This window comes from Papaver somniferum, chromosome 8 (assembly GCF_003573695.1).
Source record: "Papaver somniferum cultivar HN1 chromosome 8, ASM357369v1, whole genome shotgun sequence".
NCBI classification, from domain to species: Eukaryota; Viridiplantae; Streptophyta; class Magnoliopsida; order Ranunculales; family Papaveraceae; genus Papaver; species Papaver somniferum.
The window spans coordinates 66410612-66425295 of NC_039365.1; positions in this window are offsets into that span (position 1 = coordinate 66410612).

Here is a 14684-nt window from a genome sequence, read left to right on the forward strand (position 1 = left end):
TGGCCATTTCCAAATGCTTATATTTTATTCTTGATATAAACCTGTAAGTGTTTTCCGTAAAAGGCAACTAATTTTATTTTATGTTATTTTTTTATTTGTTGTAGGGCCTTTGACCCTTGTTTGCGACCTCATCTGTATGTATGTAACCAGGGTTTGCACCCTAACCTATATATAGAGACTTATATCTATGTAATACGTATCTTGTATCTAATGAATAAGTTTTTCTTCTCTTGCCTATCTCTGGTGCTTCCATATGACTACAACACGTTATCATCATGAGAAGTAATCCAAAGTACGTGATATTTTAAGAATTCCAACCTAAGTTTTAAGAATTTCAACTGTTTTGGTATGCGTTATATATTTTCCTTATTGATATAGTGTAAAATTTTGATAAAGATTCAACCATGAGATGTAATCCAAAGTACGTGATATTTCCAGATGTGTCCACAGAAAAGTTAATTTGAACAGTCATACGACTTCATGAATATCTTTTTATATAGCCATTGGATTACCCTGAATTTTTATTATGTTTTTCCAAATATTGTTATGCATCTTATGTAAATTTTTCATCATCATCGGACATGGGCACAATTGTTTTTTGGTCACTACAGTTGGATGATGAAATTTTCAATTTTTAGCGCCGACCCAACAGCTATGTTCCCGGAAGAGAAAAGGCAGGAGCCATATATAGTTATTGGTTTTGTTGGAGAGAAAACCAATCATGACTCAGCAGATGATAGCAGATCCGATGATGGGGAAATTGCTGTAGAAACTGCCCCGCATCAAGTAAGTGTACCACATCGCGGAGAAAGCAGTCATGCTGCCCGATTACACCTTGCGCAGAAGTCCAAGGTTCAGTCAACATCCTCAACACAGAGAACCACCACATACACAGGATGCAATCGGTATAGTCGTATCTTTCTTACATCGCTATCTACATATATTTCGGCTTAGAATATATCCATCGATGTTCATGGTTTTTTCGTGATGACCTAATGGTTATTTTCACTAGCTCAATTTGTGCAGCAACAGATGACAATCTTGCATTAAACCTTCATAAAAGTCCTCGACTTATGGCGCAGACTCAATCTCAAGAATCTCGACATACACAAAATGCAACATGTAAGCTTTTTTTACTTTTCTGAAATGGAATAGTTAAATTATTTGTAAGGTTTTTGGGTTGCTTTGGACGCTAAATATGTATATATATGTTGAGATCTCTCGGTTTATTTACAACAAATCCACAAGCATGTCGGATTGGAAGACAGGTAGGTCGTCCACGTCTAAGTGTTGTGGGAAGATCTTTCTTCGATAATTGTTCAAGAGGACTTACTTACCAAGTTGGATTTGTAAAGTTCCATTTGCCACCAGCGGGAACATGTCCAAAATGTCATGCGAAGCTTTTCAATTGTGAATCAGAGAATTTTTGTTGTAGTAAAGGGAAAATATCTTTAGCATTTGTTGAGCCACCTATAGAACTTTTGGAGTTGTTTGATGATCAGGGACCAAGAGGGGAAAGAGTTTAGGATCAACATCAGATCTTATAATCGTTGTTTTTTGCTTACTTCAATGGGGGTTTACTTTGATAAAGATCTAGCCGATGATACTGAAGGAGTTTCTACTTTCCGCATTCAAGGCCAGCTTTACCATAGGATAGGTAGCCTTTTACCTCCGGATAAATCACCTAGACCGCAATATATACAAATATATTTCTTTGACACAGATCAGGAGATTAAGTGAAGGATGAAGGAAGGTAACGATGTGTTGGATAGATATGTGTTGAAGCTGTTAAGGGAAATCTTGAATAGACACAATAGCTTTGTCCATGTTTTTCGTCAAGGTTCAGAACGAGAAGATCTTTTGGATTGCCAGGTGATTATTAAGAGCAACCTAAAAATCAATAGGTGATGAAAGTTACAAACATACTGAACGTGAAATGATAGTGCAGACAATGAGTGGGAATCTCTTACAGGTCTTTGAGACTGGTGTTAATACGATCCTATGAAATATCCACTTTTACTCCCTTATGGAAGCTACGGGTGGGACATAAATATCAAAGATGCAAATGGAAGAAATATGTCATGCCGTGGATACTATTCGTACATTCTGCAGGTATTAATACAGTCTTTAATTAAGAAAGCTCTTGAATTCATGTTTTTGCTGAATTATGACACATCGTTCACTATATCTTGCATCATATCTTCTCTAATGTGTTTCTGAATATTATTTCTACAGGTATTAAGTAATATAGCCTGTAAATCCAAAGTCCTGAACTAACATTTTTAATCAATTTTTTGGGTGTTTTTATATCTTTTAATTGTTGGACAGATCTGAAACAATCATGATTCACTTTTCTTCGAGGTGGGCGATTTTTGCAACAGTACGTTGTGGATAATTGGGTTAAAATTGACTCCGCCGGACTCAGATGGATTACAGGTCATCAGAAGGAAATAAGGATGGAAATCTACAAAGGACTACAAGATGCACAAAGAAATAGCGAAACCTATGTAGGTAAGTTACAAATTGAATACATATGTGCATTATGTTTTTCTCCTAAAATCAAATTCAAACTAAAAGCTTCAGAATCCGCTTTAGTTTTAAAAGAAAGCAAAACATTTCGTATGTTTCTAATTTTATATCCTAAGTACATCAAACATGCATGAATTCTTGATACGTTTTTTTGTCTCAATAGACGAACTAGGCAAAAAGATAGTACTACCTTCTTCATACATTGGTGGGCCGCGTGATATGTACCAGAGATACCAAGATGCGATGGCATTGGTGCAGAAATATGGGAAGCCTGATATATTTCTTACAATGACTTGCAATTCAATATGGCCTGAGATTGTAGCTGGGTTACGTCGCAGTCAATCTGTATCAGATGGACCTGATTTAACAACTAAGGTATTCCGTGCTAAATTTGAAGAGTTGAAAGAAGATATATTTAACAAGAATATACTAGGAAGAGTAGCTGCCCATGTTCACGTGATTGAGTTTCAGAAAAGAGGTCTACCCCATGTTCATATGTTGATCATTTTGGAAAAAGAATACAAATTACAAGGTCTTGATGATCATGATCTCATAGTTAGAGCAGAAATCCCTAATAAAAGAAATATCCCAAGCTGTATAAGTGTGTGAAAAAATGGATGATTCATGGTACGTGTGGCAGCAAGTGCATGAGGGAAGGGAAGTGCAAAAGAGGGATTCCAGAACAGTTTTCTGAATGTACCGCGTAAGGAAATGATGCTTACCCAATCTACCAGAGGAGAGATGATGGAAATAATATACCGATGAGTAAGAACTTCATAGCGGATAACAGATTTGTGGTGCCTTACAATCCTTGGCTTCTTCAGAAATACGATTGCCACATCAATGTAGAAGTTTGTTCCAGTGTCCAAAGTGTAAAGTATCTTTACAAGTGTGAAGTTTGTTCCAGATTGTATTTCCTAAGTGTGAATTATCTTTAATCGCTATGTTATCAAATCTTAGGTGTAACCATAGTAAAAGAGCATGTCTATACATGAAAAGTCGCATCTATTCACTCCGAAAACGCATACCAAATGAGAAACGACCTCTCACTTTTTGAGGCACACAACCTTTCAGTCTTCGATACATTCCCTTCTAAAAGATACAAGTTCAAACTTCGAGACACAAGTTCAAATATAAATATTGTTTCTGCATTTTTGCTAGGAACAAATCTCTCAATATCAAGAAGAATTACAAAGAAATAGCCAAAATCAAGAATGTAAGCTCTTTCAACTTCTAAACTTATGTATTACCGACTTTAAATATACGATATTGATCTGTGGATATGTTATCATTGCTTGAAATATAGTTGTACCGCATGGATGCAACAAACCTCATTCATGAACATCGTTATGGGTAATCTTCCCAAAAATAAATAAGCAACTATGAAATATTTGTTTATGATAAATCATGTATTCTTTAAGATTTTCACTACAAAATCTTTCTAGCATAATAAGACACACTTGGTTCTTTGACCTAACATAAGATCGCACGGCATGCCAGGGACCCTCATATGCGTGTCACATATATCGTGCAGTGCCGAAACACTTTGCATCTCTATCGATTTAGAGATTATAAGTTTGCATATAAAAGTACAAGTTGAGTAATGGATTCTAATATAAGGTATTTATAACCAATTTTAAAGAGGGGGCACTAAGTACAACACCAAATTTTAATTTGAAAACCTGTATGCACAAACTTGTCAAAATCAGTAACAGAGATCAACAGTAAATATCTGATACCTGATATGAAGAAAAGTTTAACTTGGACGATCTCAAAAATCAATACCCAAGTAATAATCTAGTATATACCCAAACTGTTATATGAACCAAATTCCAACAATAGAATGTCTAGTAACCTATCTTTCAAGATACGATTTCTCAAGAATAAATCTTGTAGGTTTTGTACAGTCTTTTAGGCTTAACAACTTTATAGATTGATTAACATACTACTTATGATATTTCTATCAGAAAGATAAACAATATAATAGGAAAAAGAAATAACACAAGACGCCAGAAATTTTGTTAACAAGGAAAACTAAGAGAAAATAAGAAAAAGAACTGGGATATTGTCCAAAACTTAAACATCATATTGTATTAAGTTACTAGACTAGCCTACAATCAGATTTCAGACTGGAATGTAGTGGATACCGAGTCGACCCTATGAGCAATTCATCTTCAGTTGTGCTCATTTATGTCTCTTGGATATTGCAAGACCTAACATAAGACAATTCCTCTAGTTGACGTCCTTCAGGAGTTGCTTCAACCTAAGTGAAGACTTTTATGACTATTCTGCATCTAATAGAAAACCTATTCAATTTCCTTCAGAAAGATATTCAATCAAGTTATGGAAATCTGTATGCTTATGAAAGATCTTAAAGAAAAGAAGATATCAAGCAAACTCAATATTAGGTTGAACTTATTCTCTTCAAAACTTATAAAGATGCTTAATCAATACTACCTCATAAAAACAATCTGAATAAATCAAACCAAAAGTGATTTAGATATCTATCTTGGGGAATCACAATGTCTGAGTACTTTGTGATTTCTATCTATCAAATTTGTTAAAGTATTGCTAGGTTAAACGCACCAAGCGTTGGTATATCAAGTTTGGTTCTATTTTAGCTCCAAAACTCGAAGTTGCTTGATTATATTATTAGAGTCAACTTCGTTCAGTTAAACTAGAAACATTAGAATGTTAATACTTGCTCGTGTTACTCTGAAGAACCTGAAGACGTATCGACATTGATGAACACATCATCCTTCTCTTTGAGGTTAATAATACAAAGTTGACTTGTCTAATTTCTATCTACGTTTCTTTCAAGTCGTTTATATTTAAAACATAACATATGAAGAATATATATGTATCTCTAGTATTAGTATTTTGATCATTTTATTATGGTCAGAGTGTCAAGGAAGCATATACTAGTGGCTTTGCACAAACTTTGGTACATTGGATTACGAAGTATAATTTAGCTATTTGGACTTCATAGACATAACATTAATTGATAACTTGTTGTTAATTGGTGTGTTGAACTTTCAGATTGGTTCAATACCTAGAAAACTATGTTTAACGACATGAGCTTAAGGAAGTAGACTTCAGAAACTTGTTTCATAGTTGAAAGAAATCAAAGGATCTTTACTATCTAGGACCGATCCTAACGATCTCTAGTAGAACTAATCCCTTACCAAGGATCACAACTAGGACCAGTCCCACGGATCTTTAGGAGGATCAATCCTTATGATTAGCCAAATAAATTTTTATTTTTATTTTTATTTTTTTTAAAATTCGGCTATTAACTTCGGATTTGGATAACTATTGGAAATATGGTTTGGTTAATATAGAAAGTTCACAAGATGCCGACATAGTATTTGAGCATGTGCTAAACTCGTGGTACTTAATGTTCAAGTATTTCTGTTGATACTCAAGGTGAGATCTCAAACCGAAATATTTTATTTTTAAATATCTTTGTGATATTCGGAATTTATGTGTCATTCATATCCCATTGGATAAGCACATCTTTGGTTGTTATATTAGTAAAATATAAGTTATATGCTAGCTAATATCAAGTTGTCATCCAAGAGAGATTTCGGTATATTAGTTCAATTACAATTGGAATATTTACAAAACCGAAAATAGGCATTTACTGCATATCTTTAGCATTTTCGATTAGGTGATTCCTCATTGTCCAAACTACCTTGATCATTATATATACTGAAGTTTGTCATTCTTATAAACTTATTCCTGAATAAATGGAACCTAACGTTTGTGTGACGAAGCCCACTAGTAGTATTCTCGTAATACTCACTGGAGAGAGGGTATCATATTTAGGAGAGGGTATCCTATTTAGGTGAAATATCTTACATGTGTTTCGTTTAAAGACTTCTTTCGGATCAAAAAGTTTCTAGTAGTATCGTTGGTGTGAAACTAGATCGTATTGTTATTTAGTTTTCGATTATTAATTTGATTGACTAACGGTATGTTGAACCTTAATAGATCAAGTTTATTTATTATGTTATCCTTCTCTTCTGAAATAAGGTCACTGGAACTAGTTCAAGGATCAATGATAGCGGATCTTATTGCACCTAGATCTGAAGATATGACTTGTGATCGTCAATTGTTAACAGACTCAAATATGTGCTAGATCGACCATAATTGGAACCTAGTTGCTTGTGCAGGTACTTTGAGACTGAAGATTGAAGACTAAAAGATTTAATTTTTGGTATTTTGATCTTTGTGATAACTTAATGCACATTTGATTGACTGGGATCTGACAACCTTGTTTATCTCGTATAGACTTTTATAGCTTGTTGTATAGATCAACAATCTATCTTTGTATATTTCTCTTTGAGATCTACTTTGATACTTTGGGAATGAAGATTGGTTATTTTGGTAATTTTGATCTTTGTTGATCTAACCGATACAAAGGAATTTATATTATTAATTATATAGAAAAGCCTTTCTACTCAACAATATTTCTAGTTTATTTTCTGAGATTGATACGGTTACTGAAATAGATTAGTCGTTTACTATTTTGGAATACGATCCAAATAGATTTAGTGCTTGAAGTCTTCATAGTAGGTGAAAATACTTAAGATTGTGGGCTCTATCTTAGGAGTCACGTGCATAGACCAGATTGGTTGTAGATGTAGGGATATTGAAGAAGCTGGGTAACTATATAATTTACTTGGTCTCAATTATCCAAAGTTCTAGTAGTGATTGTATAGTGGCTTATTCAAAACTATACTACGTTCAGGGTTCTTTATGTCTTGCAGTTTTTCTCGTGAACAAAATCTTGTGTGTTGTGTGATTTACTTTACTTTCATGTTATATTGCTTTGTCTTTATAATTAAAGTAAATACACTTGTATATTAATCAAATACTTGGTTTGATCTCATAGTTTGGTTCGGCCTTGAACTTACACTATATACCAAGTGTGCATCTTGCTGTTATAATCTCCTTCACAGTTCTTGTCTGTATTAGATTAGACACGATGTATCTTGCATAGGTTGATATCGATAAGATTATGGTTTTAGTTCCCTCATCATTTCAAAGTTCTTGATTTATAGTTAGGAAACTAAAAGATCAATAAGAACAAGATCTGGATAATAAGAACTATCAAGTACAAGATAGCCTGTCCGGGATTCACGGAGTCTTTGGTGAAATATTTCAAAGTCATAACATACTACAATTTTACCAGAGGAAAGGTAGGTTTTAGAGGACGAATCTATATGAAACTAAGACAAAAAAGCGCTAGGATTGAGATTCTAATGTGCAGGGAGTCCTCTATTTATATTGATGAAGTTTTCTTTGAATTACAAAGAAGATGTGTGCAATCGTAGGTATAATTAATGCACCAAGTGGTCTTCCAGAGAGCCATCATGAATAATTAGAGTAATATATCATCAGATAGAATCAGTTCGTGAACTGTCAAAACAGTTTGTGAACTCAACATCGTCTCGAAACTCAGGAACCTTTTGATTTTGGCAAGTTCGTGAACCGTCAAAATATTTTCTGTACCTGGAAACAAAAGATTTATTGGAAACATTCAAAATCAGCTAGTTCGCCATCTGTATAAATCAGTTCATGTATCTTTGAATTAAATAATGTCCACTACTATATCAAAATCAACTAGTCCGCAAATCAGTTCGTGCACGCGAGTTAATCGAAATTTAAAAATAAAGTCTTTATATTTATAAGTTCAAGTTCGCGAACTAGTAAAAGAGCTCGTGGTATTTAAGAACTAACTTGACCTACTCCTTAGCTTGAATTTTCTTTGTAATCTTCGTCATTATACTAAAGTCATATGGTTGTCTCAGTATATAGAATGGTAGATAATACGATTAAATAGGATAGTCAGTCTTCACATACCTATGTTGATGAGGTTTTCGTTGACGTCGTCCCCAGTCTTCAATCTTCAAGGTCGATTGGTGAATTTTAACAATCAACTACCATGCTCAATTTATATTCCGAGACCGATTTTAGTAGACTATAAATCAAGACATAGTTTGATGAACTAAAATTGACAACAAGTTTGACGTACCAAAACTTGTGAGTTTGACCGAGCGATACCCTAACACAAATGTGTTTTGTTACTATTATATTAACCAAATTCATCGATATTCCTTCAACCTTCCTCTTATATTCGATATGCCTTCAACCTTCTGCTTATATAGGAATACAAACTGAAATATTTGCAATTTTCTTCGAAAAAAATTAGAAACGATATAACTTAGTTCCAATATCTCATGCTAAAATTAGAAATTGGAAAGTAAAATAAAAAAAAAAGCAACATTCATTTTGATATCAAATCAGATCCTATTGTAATGAGTAACTGATTTATTTATATTTATTTTTTTGTAAATGTTTAGTTTCCATTAAACGTTTCCCGTAATAAATTATGTAAATTAGTTATTCCAGTTAGTATGCACTGAGTTTGAGGCTTGGTACAATAATACAACAGTACAGAGTGTGGCCATTTGCAAATGCTTATATTTTATTCTTGATATAAACCTATAAGTGTTGTCCGTAAAAGGAAACTAATTCCAGGGTTTGCACCCTAACCTATATATAGAGACTTATACCTACGTAATATGTATCTTATATCTAATGACTAATTTTTTCTTCTCTTGCCTATCTCTGGTGGTTCCATATTACTGCAACACGTTATCAGCACGACTCTATCAATTGTGTAAATTTTTTTTCATCATTCGATATCAGCGATGGATTACTTTTTGAAGATTAGCGTGGTTCTGATTTTTTTTTTCCTACGAGTGACATTTATTATTGTTAAATTTAGGAATAAAAAAATTAATGATAATTACATATATATAGCAGGCAAGTGAGCAACAAGCTGCGCCGCAAACCCTTTTTGAATTGCAACACCTATCCTCTTAAAAACAAACTCTCCCGAACCGGGAGTCATGACATTATTCTGCATGACTTTCTGAACTCTCTTGAGAAGTCCAACCGCCTATGGAGCTAGGTAACCAAAAGTATCAAAAGCAAAGGGAATAAAAGTATGTCCATTTTCAATGCACGCTTTCTCATGCTTCGATATCTTACCTGAGGCACCCCTTAGTGCTTCTTTTCCAACCATGAAAGTACCATGTCCAATACCTACTAACGCCGAGATCCCTGTAAGGTCAACACATGCGTGTTTCCCATTAGCCCACCCAAAAATAAGAACATCCGCTGGCATGAGTGTTGATCTCCCCTCAAGTGGTTTTGATTTTTTTTCTTCATATTATGGATTTGTTACCAGGTATCTCTTTTAACAAAATAATTTCGTTTTCATAGTATATATTCCACGAATGTATGGTTATCAAACATAATGACTTGTCCGTCAGATTTTCACAAAATTTTAATATGTTTAACCCAATCAAGTATTACGTACTTTTTTAGAATTTCAATCAAATAGTAATATGATGCAATATCCAAAACCTGATTTAAAACTGTCTAAGTTCAGAAAAACCCTAGTTTATAACAGCGTCGAAAAACCTAAGTTTTAAGAATTCCAACCGTTTGATTATGTTGTATGGGTAGGATCCAATGACATGGTTATATTGACATAATCTTGACATGGTTTGGCCATTTTTTTCTCAAAACCCAAACGACAATGTATTTGAAGCTAACTTTTTGGTGACATGTTTCTCTTATATAGATCTACATTCCTACCAAAAATGAGAGCATTCCAAGAGGTATAAGACTGCGATATACATTTTGAATATCAACCGTTGAAGATTAACGGTTGAAATTAAATTTTGTGGATGGTGAAGTTTTCTACATTGGAATACTCTCATTTTTGGCAGGAATGTGGAGATATATAAGTGGAACATGTCACCAGAAAATTAGCTTCAAACTCGTTATCGCTTGGATTTTGTAGAAAAAATGGTCAAACCATGTCATGATTATGTCAATATAACCATGTCATTGGATCCTGCCCCGTTTTGGTATGCGTTATATATTTTCCTTATTGATATAGTGTAAAATTTTGAAAAAATTTCAACCATGAGAAGTAATCCAAAGTATGTGATATTTCCAGATGTGTCCACAGAAAAGTTAATTTGAACAATCATACGGCTTCAAAAATATCCTTTTATATAGCCATTGGATTACCCTGAATTTTTATTATGTTTGGCTAAATATTGTTATGCATCTTATGTAAATTTTTCATCATCATCGGACATGGGCATGATTGTTTTCTGATCACTACAGTTGGATGATGAAATATTCAATTTTAGGGTTAACAATGTATTTGGGCCTATATGCTAATAGTTTCAAGGGAATATTATCTATATACCCCTAATATGAGGCTCATTGAAAAATACCCTTTCAAACTTAATATATACCCCTAAGCTTAATACATTAATAAAATACTCTCTTTTACGTAGTGTATATTCAAAACCACTACCACTAACCACTATTCATTAAAAAAAAAACACTACCTCTACTGCCCTCCACCACTTACCACCACCACCACCGCCGCCGCCAAACACCACCACCGCCGTCGCCAAAAACCACCACCACCACCGACAACCACAACCATTGCTGACCACCAGCCACCATCGCAGCCAACCACCATCACCATTGTCGACCACCACCACTACCCACTGCTACCGCCAACCACCACTTTCCTCCTACCAACCACCGCCGCGGTCACCGCCACTTTCCTAAACCACCGCCGCCGTCACCGCCACTTTCCTCCACCACCGCCACAACCACCACCATGTGAAGTCAACTTGATGAAGTTGTCTCCAAATCTAAGGTAACTAGCTCAAGTTGTTTCGAAATTGGAGGCAATTAGCACAAGTTGTTTCCGAATCTAAGACAACTAGCTCAAGTTGTTTCGAAAGTGGAGGCAACTAGTACAAGTTGTCACTGAATCTAAGGCAACTAGCTCAAGTTATCTTCAAAAGTGAAAGCAACCAACCCAAGTTGTCTCTATATATGGAGATGTTGGTGCAAAAATATTTACCCCAACACTCCTCGAGATGCGTGTTGATTGATCGAATCTCCATCGTAGATCCAATTCCTCCGGAAATTGTTGATGAAAGTTGTGATTGATGTTGAAAAAGATGGAGGGTACCTGCAAAGACACTCTGATGCTAAAGTCATATGGAGTTCTTAAGCAGGTGAGTTGTGGAGAAAATGAATAGAAATTGTCTGCCTTTTGAGTTGGATTTTAGCCTCTATTTATAGGCATAAAACCCTGATTTGGTTCCATAATAACCCTAAATTTGTAGTTATCCATAATAACCTCCAATATTTGTACTTATCCTTGAAGATCCTTATCTATCTTGAAAGATCTTCATATATCTTGTCAATATTTGAGTATATCCTAGAAGATCATTATCTATCTTCATAGGATTTGAGTAAATCTTGGAAGATCCTTAATATCATCTCAAGATTTGTGTATATCCCCACAACATTTGTATTTATCTTGGAAGATCCACAATTATCTCCTCGAGATTTGTATTTATCTTGGAAGATCCACACTTATCTCTTCAAGATTTGTATTTATCTTGGAAGATCCATAATTATCTCTTCAATATTTGTATTTATCTTGGAAGATCCATAATTATCTCTTCCAAGATTTGTGTCTATCTCAATAAGTCCTTTGGGTTTCTATGATAAGGTAGACCGGGCCTCTATATTAATCCATGTGGGTTTCCTCAATAAACCCACGGATTAGTTTCCTCAATAAACCACCAGACTTCCTCAATAAGTTCGGTTGGGCTTCCTCAATAAGCCCCGTGGGTTTCCTCAATAAACCCACGGATTGGTTTCCTCAATAAACCACCGGACTTCCTCAATAAGTTCGGTTGGGTTTCCTCAATAAACCCACGGATTGGTTTCCTCAATAAACCACCAGACTTCCTCAATAAGTCCGGTTGGGCTTCCTCAATAAGCCCTGTGGGTTTCCTCAATAAACCCACGGATTGGTTTCCTCAATAAACCACCGGACTTCCTCAATAAGTCCGGTTGGGCTTCCTCAATAAACCCACATATTGGTTTCCTCAATAAACCACCGGACTTCCTCAATAAGCCATGTGGGTTTCCTCAATAAACCCATGGATTGGTTTCCTCAATAAACCGCCGGACTTCCTCAGTAAATCCGGTTGGGCTTCCTCAATAAGCCCCGTGGGTTTCCTCAATAAACCCACAGATTGGTTTCCTCAATAAACCACCGGACTTCCTCAATAAGTCTGGTTGGGCTTCCTCAATAAGCCCCGTGGGTTTTCTCAACCCACAGATTGGTTTCCTCAATAAACCACCGGACTTCCTTAATAAGTCCGGTTGGGATTCCTTAATAACTCCTGTGGGTTTCCTCAATAAACCCACAGATTGGTTTCCTCAATAAACCACCGTACTTCCTCAATAATTCCTGTGGGTTTCCTCGATAAACCCACGAGTTGGTTTCCTCAATAAGCCATGTGGGTTTCCTCAATAAACCCACATTTTACCGATATTAAATAGCTTGTGCGATACGCACGTACGTTGTTTTAATAGGGTACAAACAGGAGGCAACTAACAAAAGTTGTCCCCAAAAAGAAAAATTATGCACAAATGAGTGAATCTAGCGTGAGTCGAACACACGTCTCCTGACACATAGTCAGTTGTGCTACCATTGCACCACAAATTCATCAATACAAAACAACATATCAAAATCACACCCAAAAACAAACTCAAACAAATCAAAAACAAAATCGAAAGTCAATATGAAAACAACAAATATAAGTTGTCTCCAAAAAAAAAAGGAAGCAACTAGCTCAAGTTGTCTCCAATTCTGGAATCAACTAGCTCAAGTTGCCCACCAAATATGGAAGCAACTGCTCTAAAAATATGTGTGATGCTAAAGAACAACAGTTGGTGAGTTGATTCTCTTACCTCTTGCTGTCATGCGAACAATCTAATAGTACAGGGGAACATTGATAAGATTTTACCAACTAGATATCCAGTCTATGAGAGAAAAACCACCAATGATACCTGCAATTTTAGGTAAATCACTGTGATGATATAATCGATATCCAGTTTCTCTCTAGTTAGTGAGAGTCATAGATGATACTGTTTGTTGTCTATTTTACATCCCCTAAGCTACTATTGATTGCCTTCACTACATTGAGACTATCCCCTTATAAGTAAAGATTGAGGATCTTCTTTTTCCTGTCCCATTTTATACATTCCAAACCCGCAACTGCCTCAGCTTGAGTTTCATCTTGAGCTACTGCGGCAATGCACAAAGCTCCTTGAAAGTTTCCTGCTTCATTAAACATGATCAGCCTAAACCCTACGAGTTTAATTTCCCTGGAGAAAGATGCATCAAAATAGTCTTAGTAAATGTGCTTAAAAAAGAGGATTCCAAAGGACAACGACCATAATTCGAACGACATCTTGACTGATTTTAGTATAATATTCCCTTGACTAATTAACCTGTGAAAAGACAAGGGTACCCAAATAGACCTCAATATAAAACTTTTTCACCTATAAGTCCTTTCTCCGAAAGTGATTTTCTATGGACTTAGTCGAGACAATACAACGAATCGGTTCACACTTCGTGTGATCGTCTATGGATACAAGATCGAGACAATACGACAACAAGATAACTTGTATGATTGACTATGGATTCAAGATCGAGACAATACAACAACGAAGTATGATTACTTGATAATAGGTCCAGACTTAACCAAACACTGTATGATTGTTATCAAGTAATTAGGAATTAACGTTTGTGTATTTTACTTATATCAGAAGTGAAGTTTCTCAATCATAAACAAACTAGGTGTAATCAAATTTCAGCAACCGTTAGTCAATCAAATCAACCGAAAACTAATAATAAACTGCAATTATCCAGTTTCCCACCAACGGTACTCGTAGAGCTTCTCAATCCCAGAGAAGTCTTTAAAACGAGCATTCATAAGAGATTTCGCCTAATTAGGGTACTTTCCTCTCCGAATAGACGGCTCCACCAGTAACAACACAACTAGGTAGTTTTGCTGGCTCTGAGGATTGGTTTGCTCGAAATGAAAACTTCAATGTTTATAGAACAAGGAAGTTTGGACACTAAGGAATTTCCAAAACCAATTATTCTCAAAGATGTGCAATAAAGCCAAATCGGTTTTCATAATTCCTGGAAATACTCTTTCCAAATTTTGACC